The 21,148-nt window shown below is 41.4% G+C and overlaps 1 protein-coding gene across 13 annotated transcripts in view; it reads left to right on the plus strand.

The window, feature by feature from the left end:
* The window catches only part of RGS6 (regulator of G protein signaling 6), a 595,059-nt gene that overhangs the window by 39,522 nt on the left and 534,389 nt on the right, over positions 1–21,148 (plus strand). For 2 of the 13 annotated variants that reach the window (XM_065940389.1, XM_065940390.1), the window contains exons 1-2: positions 17,311–17,394; positions 17,696–17,798. The exons of 10 other annotated variants lie outside the window; for them this stretch is intronic. The gene's annotated coding sequence lies outside the window, so the exon portion shown is untranslated. Of the gene's footprint in view, positions 1–17,310; positions 17,395–17,493; positions 17,799–21,148 lie in introns of those variants that run through there. One more of the 13 variants, XM_065940391.1, reaches the window with a different exon arrangement.

A 21,148-nucleotide genomic window follows, 5' to 3' on the forward strand; every position in this document is an offset into this window, starting at 1 on the left:
TCCTTTCAGTGTTTAGTAGATGTGTGGTAGATTAATTAAGTTTGGGATATCCATTTGTATTGGGTCAAGTCCATTTGAGGGCAGATAAGAGAAGTCTTTCAGCAATTAGCAGTGAGGATGGGTGGGTGTTTCAAATATCTTCTTCCTCTTCACTGAGTATTCAGGACACAAACAAGTTCTTACTAGTGAAGGTATACGAATGAGACTTCCCTGGTGGTCCAGTGGTTAAGAATCCACCTTGTAATGCAGGAGACATGGGTTTGAACCCTGGTCGGGGAACTAAGATCCCACATGGCCTGGGGCAACTAAGACCTTGTGCCTAAGTTACTGAGCCTGCGCACTTTGGAGCTGGCGTGCCGCAATAAAAGATCCTGCGTGTGGCAACTGAGACCCAATGCAGCCAAATAAATAGAATTTTTTTTTTTTTTAAGGGAAATGACAAAATAGGTGCATTCAAAATCAATGAAGGAAAGCCTCCTTTATTGTAGCCCCAGATGGTGTGACCTCCTTAGAGGACTGTTTGTCTCCAGGTATTTTCTACTTTAGAATCTATAAAAATTAGGGTACTAAGCAGTATAATGAATAAACACTTTCCTCATGGTTGGCCAGCCAGGAAAGTCTGAAGACCATGACCTCACTTTAAAAAAAAAGAAGAAAACAAGGAGTGCTGGCATAAAGCACTTGCCTTAGCCTGAGAGGAATGTCAGTCTGCTGGTGGACTTTTCTGAGGCCTCTCTTTCCACCTTTATCTTGTCCTGGCGAGGAGCTGTGACATGTCATGGCCAACAACAGGCACACAAGTGCTCATGTTGGCAGTAAAACTGCCCAGGAGAGCATGGCCCTGGATGCTAGAAGGATTCATGACAGATGAGCCCCTCCAAGGAGCTAGTCCAAAAGGGGATGATAGAGCTTAACTGTCAGCAAGGGACTGGAATGAGTGAACTTTTTCTTCCTGAAAGAAATAATTAACATCATTACCTTCACTGCCTTCCTGGGAAGGAGAGGTCGGTAGCTGAATAAAAAAAAAAAAAGCTACTGCAGCTTTAGGACAGTGGTCAGCAAACTACTTGCCCTGGGGCCTAATCCAGGCCACTTTTTATTTTTTAAAAGCTGTGTCAGGGTCTTAGTTGTGGCATGTGGCATCTAGTTCCCTGACCAGGGATTAAACCGAGGCCCCCCCTGCTTTGGGAGCATGGAGTCCCAACCACTGGACCACGAGGGGATGTCTTGTCAGGCCAGTTTTTGTGTAGCACTTGAGCGAAGGATGATTTTTACATTTTGAAATGGGTGGGAGGAAAGAAAACAGGAACAATACGTGATGTGTGAAAATTATGCGAAATTCCTGTTTCAGTTCATAAATCGCATTTTATGGAAACCAAGCCCCACCATTGCTCTGCCAATTGTCTGTGGCCATTTCTGTGCCACGGGGGAGGAGTTGAGTGGTTATGACAAGAGACTGACCACATGACTGGCAAAGCCTAAAATATTTACAAACTGGTCCTTTACGGAGCGTTCGCAGCCTCTGTTTAGGGGATCTGGAAGAGACTGAAGAAGCATCTGCCAGCGTCCTTGTTGGGACAATATTTCCATAGGAACCAAGACCCAGAGATGCCGCAGAGTGTTGGCTGGTTGCCAGGAACCCACGGAGAGTCGAACTGCCGGATGGGCACAGCGAGAACTCGGGGACCAGGGTGCATTCACGTGTCTCAGGAACACACAGGTCCTGCCTTTCCCCCCCCAGGATCCTAGCCTCTGCTTTACTGAGGGGTCACAGACTTTAAACCAGTACTTTATTGAAGAGATTTTGTTTGCCTGGTTGTTTGTTTTTTTTTAATTGAGAAAGAGCATATTGAGCCGTTGGAAGTGTTGGGCTGTGTGTTCTGAAGTGTCCTGGTAGGAAAAGCGTGAGCTACCTACGTTTCAGATGCAGCAGCCAAATGGCTCCCATTCCTCCAGGACCCACTGTGTCTGGGTGCCTGGCCAGGGCTTTGGCAGGTGATTGCTCACAGGGATGGCACCTCAGAAAGTGCACTGTTTTTGTTCCCACTCTGCCGTGAGGAGAGGGGCTTCTAGTAGGTAAGCTCATGCCCGGGGTTCCACTCAAGGTAGGAAGCCAGTTCTTCTCAGACCAGGCTCTTTTCATAAGACCTGGAAGAAACAGGCCAACTGCCTAGGGAGCTGGGAAATTCTGGTGTTTTCTCGGGGATAGCAGACCCACCACAGGTCATAAGCAAAATGTCCTAATCCCTGAGTTATAGTCTTCAGGGATAATAGTAGTTTCCGTTAACAGACGCTTGGACTTCACAGGTGACTTGCTGGGAAAGAATCTGCCTGCCGATGCAGGAGACGTGGGTTCAGTCCCTGGGTTGGAAAGATCCCCTAGAGAAGGAAATGGCAACCCACTCCAGTGTTCTTGCCTGGAGAAGCCCATGGACGGAGCCTGGAGGGCTACAGTCCCTGGGGTTGCAAAAGCATCATACATGACCGAGCGGCTGAGCAACACCATCAACAGACACTTCAGTTGTTTCCGTGTTTTGACTGTTGTGAAGAATGCTGCTGAGATCCTGATTCTGTCTTGTTTGCATGTATACCTAGAAGTGGGCTTGCTGGATGGTAAGCATCATATGGTAGTGCTATTTTTAATTTTTTGAGGAACCTCCATACTATTTTTTCACATTAGCTGTATTCACCAGCAATGAGCAAGGGTTCTCTTTTCTCCTCTTTCTCCCCATTTTTGCCAACACTTGTTGTCTCTTGTCTTTTTGATAAGGACCATCCTAACAGGTGTGAGCTGATATTTCATTGTGTCTGTGTTTTTTTTTTAATAAGATGACTTGTACTTATTTATGGACAGAGGTCCATAATATTGTATAGGAGGTGGCGAACAAAACCATTCCAAAGAAAAACAAAAGCAAGACTGCAAAGTGGTTGTCTGAGGAGGCTTTGTGAATCCCGGAAGAACAGAGAAGCGAAAAGCAAGGGAGAGAGGGAAAGATCCATCCAATTAAACACAGAATTTCAAAGAATAGCTAGAAGAGACAAGAAGGCCTTATTCAATGAACAGTGTTTAATAACAGAAGAAAACAACAAAAGGGGAAAGACTAGAGATCTCTTCAGGAAAATTGGAAACATCAAGGGAGCTTTCTGCCCAAAGATGGGCACAATAAAAGATAAAAATGGTAGAGACCTAGTAGATGCTGAAGAGATCAGGAAGAGATGGAAGGAATACAAGGAAGAACTATATAAAAAAGATCTTAATGAACATTATGTCTCTGGCAATCCTGAGATATTGTTTATCTCTGCTTTGCAAATGAGGAAACTGAGGCTCAGAGAAGTTAAGAGACTTGTCTAGGGTCAACCAGCTTTTAGTTGAAAGAGCCAGACCTTCTGACCCAGGGTCTGGTGTCCAATACACTAATTCCCGTGGCTTTTCTATGAAGCAGGGCCCCGCCTGACCATGTCACTGAAACTGATCTTAGCCGAGGACCATGCTAACCATCTAGGCCCAACCTCAATTGTGGTCACCAACCGATCTCCAACAACAGATCTCACATCCTAGGTATTTTTGGATATTACTTTAAAATTGTGGCTCTGTGGAATACAGTATGCTGCTGAATCCCATTTTCCCCCCTCATCACCAACATCTGTTGCTTGTGTTTTAGCCCAAACAAAACAAAACAGAATAAAACTGAAAATGGACTCCCATTCATGTGATTCTTACCACATGGCATAATACATATGTTCTGCTCAGAAAAAGGCTGAAAAATCAAAGGGGAATGCAGCTTCAAAGGTTTGTGTTCTTTAAGACACAAGGATATATCATTAATCAGAACTGCAACTTAACAGCTGAACAAGTTATAAAAACATCTCCTCTTAAGCAAATCTTAAATACTGGCACACATAACAAGCCCTCTGCCCTGGTTTTGCCCCAGTCTCACGCATTCCTCTTAGTAACTTCCTCCACCCATTCCAGGACTCCTCAGGCCCATTCTTTCCTGCATGTAGTCTGGGGGCAACCTCCTATACTTGGTATACTGATCTGGGGATCCCCAAATTGCTGTCCCCTCTCCAAACTCCAAACACCCTATCTCTAGCTACCAAAAGGACACCTCTGAATTTTCCTTGTTTACTGTGGACTCAACTGATAGAACATAAATATATATTTGTTTGCCCTCCTGAAACTTCTCTCTTGGGTTTAGTGTAGTGTCATTCACCAGTTAATATCTGAGTAAAAACTGGAACCTGATTCTTTAACAAGAACCATCACTCACCCCTCTGAGCCATGTAAACATTTTAATTTTTGTGTGAGTTACATTGTGTCTTTCTTCCTTTGATACTGTAGAAGCTTGGCAGCAAGTAGGCACTAAAAGGATTGGTGAACAAACCTGTTGATTAAACTTTCCTCGATCGTATCCCATTATCTTTCCCAGATGAGACTGAAGGCCACATGACTTCTTTTGCTGGGTGGATCCTGTAACTCAATCTTTGGTTCTAAGATCAGTAGCATCTCTCCAAGCTTTGCAAACTTCTTTCTTAGGAATGATGGTGTCTGGCTGTTCTCCATTCTGCTCTCACATTTCCCTCTTTGCTTGCTTTCTTCCCTCCCCCTGATCTTTCACATTCCAATCTGTGAGAGGGAATAAGAAGAGATGAAGGCGGAAATACAAATCCATATTTTGCTAACCAGTTAAAAATATCTTTCCAGCTTGTTTTACCATTAAATGTGTTGTCTTCTCTCTCTGTCATAATTAAAACAGCTTAGTTTCTTCTTTTAAAAAAATGCTTTATTATTGCAGAAATAGTTCCAGTTTATTGTAAAAAAATAAAAGTTATAGATAAAAACACAAGAAGAAAATAAAGCATGTAAACCCCCATCTCTTACTCAGAGAGCTATAGTTAACTTCTGAAGTACCTACTTCTATACCTTTTTTCTGCATGCATACTTGAACAAAAATGGAGACTTTCTATTCTTGCTTTTGAGAAACTTGTCACTCAGTAGATTGAGAACATTTCCCCATGATTTAAATACGCTTCTAGATCAGGGTCAGCAAACTTTTTCCGTAAAGAGTGAGTATTTTAGGCTTTGTGGGACATAGTGCTTATGTTTAAACTACTCAGCTCTGCTGTTGTAGTGGAAAAGCATAGATAATATGTAAGTAAATAAGTACAACTATCATTAGTGGTAAAGAACCCGGCTGCCAATTCAGGAGATGTCAGAGATGCCGGTTGTTCGATCCTGGGTGGTGAAGACCTCCTGGAGGAGGGTATGGCAACCCGCTCCCATATTCTTGCCTGGGAAATCCTATGGACAGAGGAGCCTGGTGGGCTACAGTCTATAGGGTGGCGAAGAGTTGAACACAGCTGAGCACACACACATGTGTTCCAGTAAAACTTTATTTACAAACCAGGCCATGGGTCAAGTTTGACTCATAGGTTGGACTGTAATTTGCCCATGTTAGCTCTAGAATATCATTTTTAATAGCTAAATAGTATTCTACCTTATCAATATATCATGATTTATTTAACCAATCAGAGTAATGCAACTGTTGTTTGAGGCCTTATGCTGACCTTGGCACATCGCTGGGCTTGCTCTATGTACTTTCTTACTTTTCCTGCCTATAGCTCTGTGAAGTATAGGTATCATCCTTTTTATTTGACAGATGAGGAAACTTGGCCTCACCTTAGATGGCTAGTAGGTTGAAAAGACAGAATTTAAGTTCATTTGATTTTGAGGGGCCAAACTCTTAACCACTCACTATGTTTCTATGCATATTGGTGGTTATTTCCTTTAGGATAAATTCCTAGAATGAAAATAGCAAGTGCATTTTAAGGCTTTTGATCTATGTTGCTGGGTTGATGTGTAGGCCATTTCCCAGGTTTTATATAGCAGGGCTGTGTTCCTCACACCCTTGCCTATAGTGGAGACTCTTAAACCTTCCTGCTAATAGGTAAATCAAACCTCATTGTTTTAAATCACATTAAAAATTATAAACAAAGATAAACACTAATCTTATGCTTATTTCTCCTCTATATATTTTTAATTGAAGTATAGTTGATTTACAATGTTGTAAGAGTTTCAGGTCTACAGCAAAGTGATTCGTTTTTTTTTTATACACACACACACACACACACACACAGTATATCCCCTTATAAGTTATTACAAAATATCGAGTATAGTTCCCAATGCTATACACTAGATCCTTGTTGGTTATCTATTTTATACTTACTTGAAGTGAAGTGAAAGTTGCTCAGCTGTGTCTGACTCTTTGTGACCCCATGGACTGTGCAGTCCATGAACTCTCCAGGCCAGAATACTGGAGTGGGTAGCCTTTCCCTTCTCCAGGGGATCTTCCCATCCCAGGAATAGAACCCAGGTCTCCCTCACTGCTTGGTGGCTCAGAGGTTAAAGCGTCTACCTGCAATGCGGGAGACCTGGGTTTGATCCCTGGGTTGGGAAGATCTCCTGGAGAAGGAAATGGCAACCCACTCCAGTATTCTTGCCTGGAAAATCCCATGGACAGAGGAGCCTGGTAAGCTACAGTCCACGGGGTCACAAAGAGTCGGACACGACTGAGCGACTTCACTTTCACTTGCTCACTGCAGGCGGATTCTTTGCTGGTGGAGCCACAAGGGAAGCCCAAGAATACTGGAGTAGGTAGCTTATCCCTTCTCCGGTGGATCTTCCCAACCCAGGAATCAAACCGGGGTCTCCTGCACTGCAGACAGATTCTTTACCAACTGAGCTATTAGTGAAGCCCCCATTTTAGTGTGTATATGTTAATGTGCGTGTGTGTGCTCAGTCACTAAGTTGTGTCCAATTCTTTGTGACCCCTGTGACCATAGCGCACCAGGCTCTTCTCTCCTTGGGATTTTCCAGGCTGGAATACTGGAGTGGGTTGCCATTTCCTCCTTCAGGGGATCTTCCCAACCCAGGGATCAAACCCGTGTCTTCTGCATTGACAGATGGATTTTTTACCCCTGAGTCACCTGGGAAGTAGCATATGTTAACCCCAAACTCCTAATTTATCCCTCCCCTCTATATGTCTTCTTAGGTGAATTTTTCATTCATGTCTTTTCCTCATTATTTTCTAAGATTGTTTGTCTCTTCTATTGATTTGTTGAAGCCTTTCAAATAAGGGACTCCTTTGGTGTTCAAGTAAATATTACATTGCTTGGTATGAAAATAGCTTGTTTACTTTGAAGAAATATTGCCTTTACAATTGAAAAGAGTTAATGAGAAAATAATCCTGTTTTTAATGTGATAGCATCAGTCAGACTTCTGGAATTACAAAACAAACAAAATCTGTAAGTTAAGAGATAGCTTCTTTCTTCTGGGGAACTTGTTCTTTAGTCTCTAACTCTTAAGTCACCAGGGTTTGTGTTCTTTAATTGGAACTACTACTTTTCTGTGGCCATGGCAACATATCTTAGCTGCCATGAACAGCACACACCTTGACAAAATATTTTTTTAGAGAGTGGTTTTCATTATCCAGTGTATTCATGGAGAGTCTAGATGAATTAATGGGTGTAGACCCATCATTGTATAATAATAACAGTCATAAAAATAGTAAAATTAACAGTTACTATCTACTGATCACTTACTGTATTCCAACCACAATGCTAAATGCTTTGTGTTGCTTTATCTGATCTTCACAGTAATCCTAGGCTATAGCTATTGTTATTTTATACACGAAGAAATTGAGACACCAAAAAGTTAGGTGGCTTGTCCTGGGTTATACGGATGGTAAGTGCTGGAGCTTAAATTCGACTCCGAAGCTATACTGTTCTGAGTGTTTTAGGTTTATTCCAAAAAGATGTTGTTGGGGGCATATATTTATTTAAACAGTGTGAGCATGCATGGCAAAATCTTGATTGTAAAAGCTGGCGTTAACACTCCTAGCCTCTAAGAGAACCCTAGGTAGGATCACTGGTCACAGTGACTCTGCCAGGATTTCAGAACCTATGCCCTTATAAAAATCAGAGTTTTGATGCTTCATTAGAGTTAAAGAGCTCAAGGGTAGCTGCTCCTATATGTTCTATCTTGGGCTTCTCTTGAGGACCATCAATTTGGAAGAGGGTCTCTGATGGGGAAAATGGGGAAAAAATAGACTTGTAAGGCATCCTAGGCACTAAGACAGAAGAACCACTTTTCTTCTTCCAGTTTTATTGAGGTATAATTGGTAAAATTGTGTATGTGTATAAAAAACTCAACATGATGGTTTGATTTGGGTGTACAGTGTGAAATATTTGCCACAGCAAAATCAACTAAACATCTGTCACCTCACATGGTTACTTTCTTGTGTCTGATGAGAATGCTTGAGATGTCTTCTGTGAGCAAATCTCAGGCGTATAATATAATATTATTTAACTATAGTCATTACGCCATACATTGATCTCCAGAACTTAGTTATTTTATAACGGAAAGTTTGTACCCTTTGACCAATATCTCTTCACTTTCCCCTGACGGCCACTGTTCTATTCTTTTGTTCTGAGTTCAGATTTCCCATGTAGGTGATATCATACAGTATTTGTCATAGTGAAGTGTCCTCCAGTTCATTCACATTGTCACCAGTGGCAGGATTTCCTTCTTTTTATGGCTGAATAATATTCTGTTTTCCATTTATTTATTTACATTCCTACTGATAATGTATAAAGGTTTCCTTTTCTCCACATCCTCTTCAGTGCTTGTTATCTCTCTTTTTTTTTTTTGATGAGAGCCATTCTGTCAGGTGTTAATTGATACCTCATTGTGATTTTGATTTGCCCTTCCCTGATGATTAGTGATGTCCAGCATCTTTTCATGTATCCATTGGCCATGTGAATGTCTTCTTCGAAAAATGTCTATTTAGGCTCCTGGTCCATTTTTAAATTGGATTATTATTATTGCTATTAAGTTGTATGGGTTTGTTGTATATTTTAGATATTAATCCCTTATAAGATATAGTTTGTAAATAGTTCCTCTTGTTCTGTGGATTACTTTTTCATTTTATTGACTATTTCCCTGTTGTACAGAGGATTTTTAGTTCATTGTAGTCTCACATATTTATTTTTGCTGCTACTGACTGTGCTTTTGGTGTCATATCAAAAAAAGAAAAAAAATCATTGCCCAGAACAATGTCAAAGAACATTTCCCTTATATTTTCATCTGGGATTTTTATGGTTTCAGGTCTTACATTTAAGTCTTTAATCCATTTCCATTTAATTTTTGTGAGTGGTGAAAGAGAAGGATCCAGTTTCATTCTTTGGATGTAGATCCCGGTTTTCCCAATGCCGTTTACTGAAGAGATTATTCTTCACCTATTGTGTGTTCTTGGTACCCTTGTCAATGATTAGTTGACTCTGTATGACCAATGAATGACCCTGTATGTGTGGGCTTGTTTCTGGGCTCTCTGTTTTGCTCCACTAGTCTGAGTGTTTGTTTTTTGTGCTAGTACCTGTTCTGATTACTCTCATTTTCTAATACAGGGTAAAATCAAGAATTGTGATGCCTCCAGCTTTTTCTTCTTTCTCAAGACTGCTTTGAGTCTCCTAGGTCTTTTCTGCTTCCATATGAATTTTAGGATTGTTCTTTCCTAATTCTGTGAAAAATACCATTGGAGTTTTGATAAGGATTGCATCGAATCTGTAAGTCATTTTGGGTAGTTGTATATTTTCCAGTCCATGAACTTGGAATCTTTTCTTTTTCATTTATTCATGTTTTCCTTCATTTCTTTCATTGATGTCTTCTAGTCTTTAGTGTACAGCGGGTCTTTTACTTCCTTTGTTAAATTTACTCTTAGATATTTTATTATTTTTGATGCTATCATAAATGGGTTTGTTTTCTTATTTCTCTTTCAAATAACTTGTTTTTAGTATATGCAAAATGTAACTGATTTTTATGTGTTGGTTCTATATGCAGAAACTTCTCTGAATGTTTTTATTAATTCTAATAGTTTTTTGGTGGAGTCTTTAGAGTCTTCTGTATATAAGATTGTGTCATCTGCAAACAGAGACAGTTTTACCTTTTCCTCCCCATTGTGAGTACCTTTTATTTACTTATTTATTCTGCTAATTGTTTTGGTTAGGACCTCAAGTACTATGTTGAATAGACTTTTTTCCCTTGACCTTGGAAGGAATCTTTTCAACTTTTCACTGGTGAGTATGATGTTATTTGTGGGCTTGTCATATATGTCCTTTATTATGTTGAGATACATTTCTTTTATACCTACTTTGTTGAGTTTTTTTGTTTTTTATCATGAATGAATGTTGAATTTTGTTGAGTGCGTCTTCTGCATCTATTGAAATGACCCTATGATTTTATCCTTTATTCTGTTAATGTGTTGTATCATATTTGTTGATTTGCATGTGTTCAACCATCCTTGCATCCCAGTGATAAATCCCACTTGATTGTGGTGTGTGATTCTTTCAATGTGCTTTTGAATTCAGTTTGCTAGTATTTTGTTGAGGAATTTTGCATCTGTGTTTATGAGGAATATTGACTTGCAATTTTCTTTTCTTGTGGTGTCCTTGTCTGCCTTTGATAGCACGGTAATGGTGAGCTTGTAAAATACTTTTGGGAGAGTCCCCTCTCCTTTAATTTTTTTAGAAGAGTTTTAGAAACATCGATATAAATTCTTCAAGTGTTTGGTAGAATTCACCAGTGAAACCATCCGATTGTGGACTTTTCTTGTTGGGAGATTTTTGATAACTAATTCAATATCCTGACTCATTATTGGTCTGTTCAGATTTTCTGTTTGTTTTCATGACTCAGTCTTGGAAGGTTGTTTGTTCCTATGAATTTATCCTTTACTTTTTGGTGATTCAACTTGTTGGTATGTAACTGTTCACAGTAGTCTCTTATGATCCTTTTGTTTTTGTAGTATCGGTTTTAATGTTTCCTTTTTTGTTTCTGATTTTGCCTGTTTGTGCTCTCTCCTTTTTTTTTCTTCTTAGTCTAGCTAAAGTTTGTCTATTTTGTTTATCTTTTCAAAATACTATCTTTTCATTTTGTTTATCTTTTCTGTTAATGCAGTCTCTATTTCATTTACTTCCATTCTGATCATTGTTATTCCGTTACTTCTAACTTTGGGCTTAGTTGTTCATTTTCTGTTTTCTTGAGGTGTAAAGTTAGGTTGTTTATTTTAAATCTTTCTTATTTCTTAAAATAGTGTTTGTTGCTATAACCTTCTCTCTTAGAACTGCTTTTGGTGCATCCCATAGGTTTCGGTATGTAGTATTTCCATTTTGGTTTGTTTCAAGATTTTTTTTTTTTTTTGATTCCCCTTTTGATTTCTTCCATGACCCACTGGCAATTCAGAAATGTGTTAATTTCCACATATTTGTGAATTTCCAGCCTTACTTCTGTTATTGATTTCTAGTTTCATAGCATTGCTTTTGAAAGAGATACTAGATATGATACTTATCTTCCTAAATTTCTTAAGGCCTGTTTGTTGCCTAAGATATGATTTGCCTTAGATAATGTCCTATGTGCACTTGAGAAGGTTGTGTATTCTGCTGCTGTGGGCTAGAATGTTTATGTATTTTAGATCTATTTTATTAGGTGTAGTTAATGTTCAGTGTTTCCTTATTGATTTCCTGTCTGTATGATCTATCTGTTGTTGAAAGTGGAGTATTGAGGTCCCCTACTATTACTGTATTGTTGTATTACTCCCTTCATATCTCTTAGTGTTTGCTTAATATGTTCATGCACTTTATGTTGGCTGCATATGTACTTAGAGTTATTAATACTCTTGATAAATTGATCCCTTTGTTATTAGGTAATGACCTCTTTGTTACAATCTTTGACTTAAAGTCCATTTTGTCTGTTAAGTGCAGCTTAGCAAAACCTGCCCCCTTTTGGTTTCCATTTTTGTGGAATTTCTTTTTCCTCCCGTCACTTTCAGCCTATGTGCCTTCTTAAAGCTGACATGAGTCCCTGGTAGGCAGCATATAGTTGGGTCTTTTTTCCTTAACCCATTCAGCTGCTCTATGTCTTTTAATTGGAGAATTTAATCCATTTACATATAAAGGAATCATTAATTGGTAAGACTTACTGGGCTTCCCCAGTGGCATTAGTGGTAAAGAACTCAACTGCCAATGCAAGAGACTTATGTGGGTTTGATCCCTGGGTCAGGAACATTCTCTGAAGGAGGGCATGGCAACCCACGTCAGTATTCTTGCCTGGAGGATCCATGAACAGAGGAGCCTGGCAGAGGATCCACAGTCCATAGGATCACAAAGAGTTGGATACAACCGAAGTGACTTAGCATGCACGCACACATGCAAGGACTTACTATTGTCATCCTATTACTGTTTTCTGAGCATTTAGTAGTTCCTTTGTTCCTCTCTGGCTGTCTTCCCTTGTGATTTAATGATTTTTCTTTAGTGGTGTGTTTAGATTTCTCTTTCTGTTTTGTGTATGTATAATAGGAACCTGGAATGTTAGGTCCATGAATCAGGGTAAATTGGAAGTGGTCAAACAGGAGATGGCAAGAGTAAACATCGACATTTTAGGAATCAGCGAACTAAAATGGACTGGAATGGGCTAATTTTATTCAGATGACCATTATATCTACTACTGTGGACAAGAATCCTTTAGAAGAAATGGAATAGCTCTCATGGTCAATAAAAGAGTCCAAAGTTCAGTACTTGGGTGTAATCTCAAAAATGACAGAATAATCTCTGTTCGTTTCCAAGGCAAACCATTCAATATCACAGTAATCCAAGTCTATGCCCCAACCAGTAATGCTGAAGAAGCTGAAGTTGAATGGTTCTGTGAACACCTACAAGATTCTAGAACTAACACACAAAAAGATGCCCTTTTCATTATAGGGAACTGGAATGCAAAAGTAGGAAGTCAAAACATACCTGGAATAATGGGCAAATTTGGCCTTGGAGTACAGAATGAAGCAGGGCAAAGGCTAACAGAGTTTTGCCAAGAGAATGCACTGGTCATAGCAAACACCCTCTTCCACCAACACAAGAGAAGACTGTACACATGGACATCACCAGATGGTTGACACTGAGATCAGGTTGACTATATTCTTTGCAGCCAAAGATGGAGAAGCTCTATCCAGTCAGCAAAAACAAGACCAGGAACTGTCTGTGGCTCAGATCATGAACTCCTTATTGCCACATTTAGAGTTAAATTGAAGAAAGTAGGGAAAACCACTAGCCCATTCAGGTATGACCTAAATCAAATCCCTTATGATTATACAGGGAAAGTGACAAATAGATTCAAGGGATTAGATCTGATAGACAGGGTGCCTGAAGAACTATGGATGGAGGTTCATGACATAATACAGGAAGCAGTGATCAAGACCATCCAAAGAAAAAGAAATGCAAAAAAGCAAAATGGTTGTCTGAGGAGGCCTTACAAATAGTTGAGAAAAGAAGAGAAGTGAAAAGCAAAGGAGAAAAGGAAAGATATACCCATTTGAATGCAGAGTTCCAAAGAATAGCAAGGAGAGATAAGAAAACCTTCCACAGTGATCAGTGCAAAGAAATAGAAGAAAACAATAGAATGGGAAAGACTAGAGATCTCTTCAAGAAAATTAGAGATACCAAGGCAACATTTCATGCAAAGATGGGCTCAATTAAGGACAGAGATAGTGTGGACCTAACAGAAGCAGAAGATATTAAGAAGAGGTAGTAAGAATATACAGAAGAGCTATACAAAAAAGATCTTCCTGACCCAGATAGTCACAATGGTGTGATCACTCATCTAGAGCCAGACATCCTGAAATGTGAAGTCAGGTGGGCCTTAGAAAGCATCACTATGAGCAAAGTTAGTGGAGGTGATGGAATTCCAGTTGAACTATTTCAGATCCTGAAAGGTGATGCTATGAAAGTGCTGCACTCAATATGTCAGCAAATTTGGAAAACTCAGCAATGGCCACAGGACCAGAGAAGGTCAGTTTTCATTCCAATCCCAAAGAAAGGCAATGCCAAAGAATGCTCAAATACCGCACAATTACACTCATCTCACATGCTAACAAAGTAATGCTCGAAATCCTCGAAGCCAGACTTCAACAATACATGAACCGTGAACTTCCAGGTGTTCAAGCTGGATTTAGAAAAGGCAGAGGAATCAGAGATCAAATTGCCAACATCTGCTGGATCATCGAAAAAGCAAGAGAGGTCCAGAAAAACTTCTGTTTCTGCTTTACTGACTATGCCAAAGCCTTCGACTGTGTGGATCTCCACAAACTGTGGAAAATTCTGAAAAAGATGGGAATACCAGACCACCTCACCTGCCTCTTAGGAAATCTGTATGCAGGTCAAGAAGCAACAGTTAGAACTGGACATGGACCAACAGACTGGTTCCAAATCAGGAAAGGAGTACATCAAGGCTGTGTATTGTAACCCTGCATATTTAACTTGTATGCAGAGTACATCATATGAAATACCAGGCTGGATGAAGCACAAGCTGGAATCAAGATAGCTGGGAGAAACACCAATATCCTTAGATACACAGGTGACACCACCCTTATGGCAGATAGCGAAGAACTAAAGAGCCTCTTGATGAAAATGAAAGAGGAGAGTGAAAAAGTTGGCTGAAAACTCAACATTCAGAAAACTAAGATCATGGCATCCGGTCCCATCACTTCATGGCAAATAGATGGGGAAACAGTGACAGACTTTACTTTTTTGGGCTCCAAAATCACTGCAGATGGTGACTGCAGCCATGAAATTAAAAGATGCTTGCTCCTTGGAAGAAAAGCTATGACCAACCTAGATAGCATATTATTATTATTATTATTTTAGAAAGCATATTAAAAAGCAGAGACTTTACTTTGCCAACAGGTCTGTTTAGTCAAAGCTATGGTTTTTCCAATAGTCCTGTATGGATGTGAGAGCTGAACTATAAAGAAAGCTGAGTGCCAAAGAATTGATACTTTTGAACTGTGGTGTTGGAGAAGACTCGTGAGAGTCTCCTGGATGACAAGGAGATCCCCCCAGTCCATCCTAAAGGAAGTCAGTCCTGAATATTCATTGGAAGGACTGATGCTAGAGCTGAAACTCCAATACTTTGACCACCTGATGTGAAGAACTGACTCCTTGGAAAAGACCCTGATGCTGGGAAAGATTGAAGGTGGGAGGAGAAACAACAGAGGATAAGATGGTTGGATGGCATCACCGACTCGATGGACATCAATTTGAGCAAACTCTGGGAGTTGGTGATAGACAGGGAAGCCTATGACTGAGTGAACTGAATTGAACTGATGGTTTTTTGCCTTGAGGTTACCATAAGACTTACATAAAAATCTTGTAACAGTGTTTTTTAAAGTGGTCACATGCATAATCTCTACCCTTTTACTAACCCCCCTCCATTTTATGTTTTTGATGTCACAATTTACATCTTCTTACATTACAGTGGATACATGTGTATCCATTAAATCATTGTACCTATGGTTGTTTTAAATCATTAAAAATTTTTTTATACTAGAATTAATTTACATATCATCTTTACAGTATTAGAGTATTTTGAATTTGACTATATAACTTCTTTTACCAGGGAATTATATACTTTCATATGTTTTTATGCTATTAACTAACATCTTTTCATTTCTGCTTGAGAACTCTCTCTAGCATTTATCTTAAGGTATTCCCAGTGATGACCTTATTTGGAAATAGTCATTGGGAAACATAATTAGTTAAGAGGAGGTTAGTGGAGGAAAGTGGGCCCCTAATCCAATACCAGTGGTGTCCTTATAAAAAGGAATGCTTGGACAAAGACACAGAGAGAGAGAGCACCATATAAACATTGGATTTATGCTGCCACAAACCAGGGAGCTAGGAGAAGTTAGGAGAATAGCCTGGAGCTGATGCTTCCCCAGAGCATTCAGAGGAAGCAGAAGCCTGCTGACACCTTGATCTCAGACTTCTAGCCTCCAGAACTGTGAGACAGTAGGCTTCTATCCATCAGTTTGTGGCACTTTGTTACGGTAGCCTCAGGAAACTAACACCAACCTGGTGCTTTCTCCATCCTTGAACAAACGAGATGGGGTGTTTAAAAGGGTTTTTCCTCCTTTCCTATGTGGAATTGAGGACTGGGGTGGGGGTGGCCAGATAACAAAGTAACCAGAGCCTCTCTGTTATCTGCATCTCGGGTCCACAGCTCCAGCCTCAGAGATCTTACTGTCTCCTTGGCAGCTTGAATACCAGAAACTTGGCGGGTCGAAACTAGATACGCAGGGTTTCCCTTCCAAATCTCTTCCTCCGTCTTAAGCCCATCTCAGTTGTTATATTCTTCTCAGTCCCTCTAGCTAAAGCATCCTGTGATCCCTCCCTTTCCTCATCCCCAATTAAAAAAAAGAAAATCTAGATTTCCACCTTCTTTTGAAAAATAAGAAGATTTGGGAACACGTGGTTACTGCCTGGTGATAATTGGCCAGACTGCGGGGCTGGCTGCCCCTTAACAGGGGGAGTGTGTTCCTGGTCCTGCCCCTAAGCCTCCCTCCTCTGGGGAAGTCAGAAGTCAGGGCAGAGCTGCTCACCCTGGGCTCTGAGTCAGCACACAGCTTTGCCTCCTGCTGCGTCCCTCACTGGCTGGGGGTGGCGGGGGGCTCCCAAGGGAGGCTCCTTAATCTCACTGGACCTTTGGACACTAATCTGGAGATGGGATAATAATGATCCTCGCCTCCTAGAAACCTGAGAAGATTAAATGATTTAATGCATATCAAGAGGTTAGACCCGGGCCCCAAGCAGGCACTCCATAATTGTTCACTTGTATTTTATAGATCCAAGAAAATCTTATTGGCATTTATCCAACCTGTTTTATTACTTCTCACGAAGAAGGGTGTGGTTGCTCCCCAATTTTTCTTTGGTTTTCTCTCCATCCTCCACCTGTTTCACACAGTAACGTGGTTCCCAACATTTTTGGCACCAGGGACTGGTTTCGTGGAAGACAACTTTTCCACGTGCAGGGGGGTCGGGGGTAGAGGGGATGGTTTCGGGATGATTAAGGTGCATTGCGTTTACTGTGCACTTTGTTGCTGTTATGATCACATCAGCTGCACCTCAGATCATCAGGCATTCGATCCCAGAGGCTGGGGAGCCCTGCAGTAAGAGAGGTGGGGGTAGTTAGGCAGGAAGAAGCAGGGGACTTGGAATAAAGCTCCCAGGCCTCTCCTGGCAGCTGAGTTCCCCGGCGCTTACCTGTCTTCTGTGTTGTTCAGCTTCCAGGGACCAAAGGCACAGCTTGGTGACTGGCCTCCTGAGGCCCCCAGAGTCACGGGGATGGGGGGAGGTGCCTCTAATTAGGTTCACAGTTGAGCACACCGGTATTTACCCTGGAGGCAGGACAGACTGCTGGGAATAGCTGCTTAGCACAAAATGCAGCCAGCAAGTCTGGTGTTAGTTAGAAGCCTGTTACTTATGATTTGGAGTTGGCAGAGCCCAGATAAGCAAAAGGTGAGGAATCTCCCCCCCCCCCCCACCCCAACACATACACTCCAGTTGTTTCCATTCTGTTGGCCTTATAGGGCCCCTCCTAAGCAGAACTGACTTTTTTCAGCTGATAGTCATTGACTGAATCTTCATTAATCAATGGGAATTTACTTCGGCAGCAGTCTCCAATCTTTTTGGCACCAGGGACTAGTTCCGTGGAAGACAATTTTTCCATCCATGGACTAGGAGTTGGGGAGGATGGTTTAGGGATGATTCAAGTGCATTATATGTATTGTGCATTTTGTTTCTACTTTGATTACATCAGCCCCACCTCAGATCATCAGGCGTTAGATCCTGGAGGTTGGGGACCCAGAAACAATTCCTGGATGCCAGATACAGTACCAGCTGTTAATAATACATAAAGACAGGTAAGACACAGTCCTGCCTATGAAGAGTTTATAGACAGAGACGGGGAAGACGGATGACACAAAGGCTGGGGAGCACAGGTGTGGGTTTTGGGTCCCAGGGTGGGAGATCCTACAAGCCTGGGATTGGGACTGCAAGCAGTTGGGAGATCATCATACTGGTCATTGTTGGTCTAATGTCCCAATAAGATTAGCTTTGTCAGGACAAGAATAGTGACTATCCTTTTATGGCTCCGTCTCTAGGGCTAGCCCTGTGGTTGACATATAGTAGAGGCTCAGTAAACATTTGATAAATAAGAGAATTAAATGACATCTAAGCTGAGAATGGAAGGATGAGGGACTCACCAAGCCAGTGTGTGTGTGTGTGTGTGTGTGTGTGTGTGTGTGTGTGTGTGTGTGTAGAGGCAGGAAGAGATGGAGTAGAAGGGAGTGGCCGTAGGAAATAAAAAGGTGAGGAAGGACATGATGAGGAGGGAGTAGCATGAACTCTTTGGAGGAGGGACAAAGACTGAAAATCTGGGAACTGTGGCTCCTGCGGTGGGGTGGAATAGAGACATTTCAGCGAGGCATGGGGCAGGCTGATGGTGAGGTTTTAAACAGAGGAAAGGCATAATTAAATTTGCTATGCATGTTTTAATGGGTTGAAGAGGGCAGAGCAGAAGCAGAGAGGTCAATTCAATGCCTTCTGCAACAGTCTTGATTAGAGGTGGGGGTGGCTGGACAAATTACTGATAATTGAGATGGGGATGCAGATAGAATCAAAAGCAATTAGGGATGTGTTAGAATTGTCAGAACCTGGCATTTTTCTATGGGGAAGGAAGGAAAGGTGTCTGAATGATGCCCACACCTTTGGGAGATCTAACATCATTTACTTACATGTAAATAACAGAGAAAGAAGAGCAGTGGAGAGATAAAACACAAGGGGACATGTTGAGTTTGGGTTGCCGGTAGGAAGTGCATACATTAGTCTTAACCTGACAAGAACGATCTGGCTTGAGATACAGGTTTGGACATTCATTGGCATATGAGATCAAAACCTGGAGGTCCAGAGATACAATTCAACAGACCCATAAGTCTCAGAAATTTCTTTGAAAATTTAGTGCATGAACGTTACTCTAGAGAGTTTGCTTTGTATCAACTTTCCAAAGGTGCCTATCTCCAAGTAAGTTATCCCTTGATCTGTGTGGTTATTGATGCTGGAAGGAGAGATGAAGTTTCTCAAGCACAGTGGGAAGGGAAGAGAGATGGCTGTGGTGCTGCAGGCCTGGGAGGCCCTGGGCTAGGTTGGAAGTGAATGGGGGCAGAATATGGGGAAGGAGATGAAGATTCCCAGAAAACATTAGCTTGACTGTTTATAAAGCATGTTCACAGAAATGTTATTTCATGCCTCAGTAACTCAGCTAGGTATTTATCATTTGGCTCTGGGTCAGTGAGAGGGCAGTGGAATACACAGAAACTTGGCCGTAAGTTTTAAACAAGAATGGATTTAATACAGAGAGTTAGGTGCTTAAAAAACAAAACACTGGGAGGGCCAGCCACTTGGAAAGATTTCTAGAACAGTATAGAACCATGCTCAGAGCGCAGCCCTGCAGCTGCCGCCCCAGCACTGGAACCTGGGGCCAGAAAGCCATGATGGCTGTCACCGCTGCTGCTTCTGGACCTTCAGAAAGCTGGAGAAGGGGTGCTGGGATGCAGCTGGGGATGAAAGGTCTCATGTTCCCAGGAGCTTCCTTGACAGCAGTGAGCAGTCAAGAAGGAGTCAGAAATGACCCCTGTCTTACTTTTACCTTCTAGAACATCTTCCAGGAGTATATCTAATTAGTGGAACCTAATTAACTCCCTCCCTTCTCCCCCATCCCACCAATTCAGGAAAATCTGGAAAACATTTCTAACTGTTGTTGTTCAGTTGCTAATTTGTGTCTGACTCTTGGAGTCCATGGACTGCAGCACACCAGTCCTCCCTGTCCCTCGCTCTCTCTAACTATTCCACTGTAAAAGAGAACAAAATGAAGGTAGAGAAGGGGATCTTTGTTTCTAAGGGGCTAGATTGTAAATAATTCGGTCTTAGTGGGCCATGTGATCTCTGTTGTAGCTACTCATCTTTATCTTCATAGTGCAAATCAGCCATTGAAAGTACATATTAAGAAATAGGTGAACATGGTTGTGTTCCAGTAAAACTTTATTTCTGAAAACAAGTGGTGGGTCGATTTTGGCCTGGGGGCCGTAGTTTGGCTACCCTTGAGGTAAGCAAGCCAATTCACAGTAATTTTCAAAGCTTTTTTTTTTTTTTTTTTAAACAGATGATGGAACTAGAATTGGAGTGATTCAGGGTCATTTAGCCAGTGCAAGTGTACACACACCCCAGTTATTTTAGTCTCAAAGTTCATGCTCTTTTCAGCAAACCGTGATGCTGAGTCTCCCTTTGGGAGATTTGTGGTCTAAAATAGGAGAGAAAATGTGTGCTTCATTGTTATAGGCCATGGTAAAAGCCCCAGGGACGGTGCAGAATATTTTTGCATGTGAGACATTTTTTAACAAGAGGATTCAGGATACATTTCATTGTGAAGTAGTTTAAGCTAGGTGCTGGAGAAAGTTGTGACTTTGACAGGTGGAGATGCTGTGAGGGTAGAGAGGTAGGGACCAGAGAGCATTTTGGATGGAGGGAGAAACTTCAGGGCAAGTTTAGGAAGACAGGAATCCAAACTCATCTGAATTCTATGACTATAGAGGGTTTTAGCAGAGATAAGGCTAGATTATAGAGAAGCTTTGGAGCAGGAAATGGCAACCCACTCCAGTATTCTTGCCTGGAGAAGCCCAGGGACAGAGGAGCCTGGTGGGCTGCCGTCTATGGGGTCGCACAGAGTCGGACACGACTGAAGCAACTTAGCAGCAGCAGCATAGAGAAGCTTAGATGTTAGGATTAGGCATCTAGAAAGGAAATTAGGAGTTTCTAGATTAGGAATCTGGAAAGCAGAAGCAGTGACAGTTTTTGAACAAGGCTGTGATAACACACATGGTATTCAGTTTCCCAGTTGTGTCCAGCTCTTTGTGACCCCATAGACTGCAGCACGCCAGGCCTCCCTGCCCCTCAGCATCTCTCAAAGTTTGCCCAAGTTCACGTCACTTGCATTGGTGATGCCATCCAGCCCTCTCATCCTTTGACGCCCTCTTCTTCTTCTGCCCTCAATCTTCTCCAGCATCAGGGACTTTTCCAGTGAGTTGGCTGTTCTCATCAGATGACCAGAATACTGGAGCTTCAGCTTCAGCATCAGTGCTTCCAATGAGTATTCAGGGTTGATTTCCCTTAGGATTGACTGGTTTGATCTCCTTGCTGTCCAAGGGACTTTTCAGGA

Source organism: Muntiacus reevesi, chromosome 7, assembly GCF_963930625.1.
Source record: "Muntiacus reevesi chromosome 7, mMunRee1.1, whole genome shotgun sequence".
Lineage (NCBI taxonomy): Eukaryota > Metazoa > Chordata > Mammalia > Artiodactyla > Cervidae > Muntiacus > Muntiacus reevesi.